Here is a 3,893-nt window from a genome sequence, read left to right on the forward strand (position 1 = left end):
CCGTGCCATGCCGTGCCGTGCCATCCCGTGCCATGCCGTGCCGTGCCATCCCGTGCCATGCCGTGCCGTGCCATGCCGTGCCGTGCCATCCCGTGCCATGCCGTGCCGTGCCATGCCGTGCCGTGCCATCCCGTGCCATGCCGTGCCGTGCCATGCCGTGCCGTGCCATCCCGTGCCATGCCGTGCCGTGCCATGCCGTGCCGTGCCATCCCGTGCCATGCCGTGCCGTGCCATGCCGTGCCGTGCCATCCCGTGCCATGCCGTGCCGTGCCATGCCGTGCCGTGCCATCCCGTGCCATGCCGTGCCGTGCCATGCCGTGCCGTGCCATCCCGTGCCATGCCGTGCCGTGCCATGCCGTGCCGTGCCATCCCGTGCCATGCCGTGCCGTGCCATGCCGTGCCGTGCCATCCCGTGCCATGCCGTGCCGTGCCATGCCGTGCCGTGCCATCCCGTGCCATGCCGTGCCGTGCCATGCCGTGCCGTGCCATCCCGTGCCATGCCGTGCCGTGCCATGCCGTGCCGTGCCATCCCGTGCCATGCCGTGCCGTGCCATGCCGTGCCGTGCCATCCCGTGCCATGCCGTGCCGTGCCATGCCGTGCCGTGCCATCCCGTGCCATGCCGTGCCGTGCCATGCCGTGCCGTGCCATCCCGTGCCATGCCGTGCCGTGCCATGCCATGCCGTGCCATCCCGTGCCATGCCGTGCCGTGCCATGCCGTGCCACACCGCACCGTGCAGGCAGCTGACAGCCACCACTAGCTCTCCCCTGGGCTCAGCGGGACCGCGGCAGCATCAGTAGATGAAAGCTCAAGCAAAGCTACACGGAGGTTTAAGCAAAACTGGGTCAAGCACGCGAGAAACTGAGGTGTGAGGAAGATGAAAAGCTCTTCCCGGCTGAGTCTGGGGCACGGGGACAGCCTGGCCGAGAGCCGCACGGCTCCGAGGGTGCTCTGAGGGGAGATCCCGGCGAGGGCGAGGGCCGGCCCCGGGCGCAGGGTCCCCCCTCGGCGAGCAGGACGGACTCGCAGCCCCCTCCCAGCCCACGTCGGTCGAGAGGCACCACGTCCACAGCCCCGCTGCCACCGCCTCGGATTTAATGACGGATCGACTGCTTTTAATAAATGTTTATGTTCAAAGAATTTACACCAGTGCTCACAGACAGCTAATGAGGGACATTTCAATGCATAAAAGCAGTGTGAACACAGTAATTAACTTTGTTGCTGATTCATTTTTAATCATTTAAACACTCCAGAGATTCACAGTGTCTTTTAAGTCAACAAAATCTTTTCCAAAGGGCACGCTGCCGCCGCCCCTCATGCCCTCGCGTCGATGGGTAACCCCCATCTTCCTCAGTAACCGTCCAGCACTGACTGAGGGTCTGACCGAGCCCGAGGCCGGCGCCGAGGGGAGCGTGGCCGGGAAGTGGCGGGGGGGTGAGACCTTCCCAGCGTGGTGCCCGTGGAGCCCCGGCTACCGCGGGGTCAGGGCAAGCAGCCCCAGCCCGGCGTGAGCCCGCGGAAGGCTGGAGCCCTCCCATCTCCCATTTCCAAGGCAACTCCTTCCACAGGTGAAACTGCAAAAATGAATATTCATTTTTTAAAAACCACCTAATGTGCCCCAGCTGCTGCAGCGATTCCCTAATTAAAAGCTGGTGCCGGGGATATGTTGCCCACTTGGTGATTCTTCAGAGCTCAGGAACCAACCAGACCGACCCAGCAGCGGGTCCCACAGACCCCACGTCGCGTGTGGGTGACTCCACCACGTCCAACGCACCCGCTGCCGGGGAAGCACCCGGGACACGGAGGACCCAGGGCCGCGGACACCCATCCCCAGCCGCAGAGGCCGGGGTGCTGGGGGCCCCCGAGCGCGCAAATCCCGCAGACAGCACCTCAACGGACACCCAAGGTCACCAGGGATCCACGTCCTGCGCTCGACAGCTTCACAACGCACCTGTGCCCACGGCCACGCCGGGCTACGGGCTGGATTTCACGCTACCGAAGGGAAGGTTAGAGCAAACTGCAGCATTTACAACCAAGGTCACGGAAGACAGAGCAGGAACACACATCATTAATACTGAAGGTTTGGCACCCTGCGTGGATTCACCTTCCGGCCCTTCTCCCGCAGAAGGAAGCCCTCTGGGGCCCGAGCAAGGGTCTCTACAGCACCTGGGCCCCCCGAGGAGGGCAGGGCAGGACCGCTGCCCGCAGGCAGACGGAGGCAAGGCAGCAGCCAGGGCACAGCCCCACACAAACGTCTCCACTGGAGGTTTCATACCCGCGCCTCAGAGCCAGGGCACTCTCTGAAGTCAAGGAAATTTCAAAGCATCCTTGAAGCTTGCTGCCTTCCTCTCTTCTTACTAATTAACTTTAGCAAAATGCACTGTCAGTCAAGCCCACAAAACAGTCCGTGTTGTTGGGCAAAGCCTAATGGGCTCCCATTTGTGTGAGAGCCAACCCTGCCATTAGCAGAGCGCAATTAGCGAGGCGGAGTGCGGGAGCGGGTTCGCATGCTCCCTCCTCTCCCTCCCACGGGCGGGGGGACAGGGTACGACGCAGCGATGCTGCCGCCCGGCTCCCCCGGCGCTGCCACGGCCCCAGGAGCTCCCCGAAACCGGGGGCAGCGCGGGTGGCCCCAGGGACCTGTCGCACCGGCACGTGGGGATGCCCAGGCTTGGCCCAACGCCGTCCCTGGGGCAGGACTCGGGCCGGTGGATCCGCGCGGGAGCCAGAGAAACTTGCCGGGCAGGAGCCGGGCTCAGCCCGCAGCCGGCCGGCGAGGAAAAGCCCCTCTCTGTGAAAATAACGCTGGAGCCTCTGACAGGGTCACTCAGGAATCCCAGGGAGGAAAACTGCACCCGGAGATGCTGTAATTAGAGTCACTGCTCCAAGTTAACTGCAAATTAAACGACACTGGCTTCCCTGTGTTCTGGAAAATATTGAAGGTTATTGGCAGACGCTACCTGCAGCAGGAAAAAGCTCTATATTGAACATTTAGTCCAGGATTGGTAATGAATCGATATTCCCCAGTAGCTGGCTGTTTGGTTTCAGTTCTCTTAAAACAGATCTTGCTAAAAATACCTTTCCTGTAGTGTATCTGTAGCTAATGAGGTGGATGAGAGGCTGATGGGAACCGGGGATGGCACGGGCGTTTGGGTCTGGTGGGCCCGCAGCTCCCGGGCAGAGGGGCCGGGCTCTGCCCCGCGTGTGCCGACCCCGAGCGGAGCCCACCCAGGCTGCCGGGGCGCGGCAGGAGCCGAGGCAGGAGGCAGCGTCAAGGCAGCAGCTGTGAGCAAACACGACGTTTGGAGCCGGCAAGGACGGGCGGATCAGGAGATGTCCCCTCCCGCTGCTTCTGCCACGGCTGCCGCCTCAGAGCAGAGCCGAGGCCGGGAGAACGTGGGAAAACCCGCACCGACGCCTCCGGAGCGTCGCAGGGGCTCAGCTCTGAGGCCGCTCGCAGCCGCATCCAAGACCTGGTCCCTCTGCTCGGGGCACGAGGTGGGCAGGACGGAGCCAGGCTCTGCTCCCGACAGGGACAGCCTCTGCCTTCCCGAGGGGTCTGTGCTCTGGGCTACTTGCAGAGACCCCCCCAAGCACGGGAGCTTCACCTCTCCCCGGCTGGGCACGGCCGCCGACCAGGCCAGGAGCAGCGCCCTGCGGCGGGGGCCCCTCGCAGCCCCCAGCGCGGGCTCTGCCCTTCCCCGGGACCGGCCGTCCGCACCACCCGGCTCTCCCCGGCCTCTTGGCAGAGCGACAGGAGCTCAGCGCGCTGCGGGTTAGACCTGCTCCGCATTTAATTGCTCCACTTGCAAGGAGGAAAATCAATTCCACGTTTTATACATTAGCAGCCTCTGTGCTTAAGTTTTGGCACATTTGCGAGGTTAAAAAAAAAAA

Source organism: Athene cunicularia, assembly GCF_003259725.1.
Source record: "Athene cunicularia isolate RWA chromosome 14 unlocalized genomic scaffold, athCun1 chr14_part2, whole genome shotgun sequence".
In the NCBI taxonomy this organism is placed as follows: domain Eukaryota; kingdom Metazoa; phylum Chordata; class Aves; order Strigiformes; family Strigidae; genus Athene; species Athene cunicularia.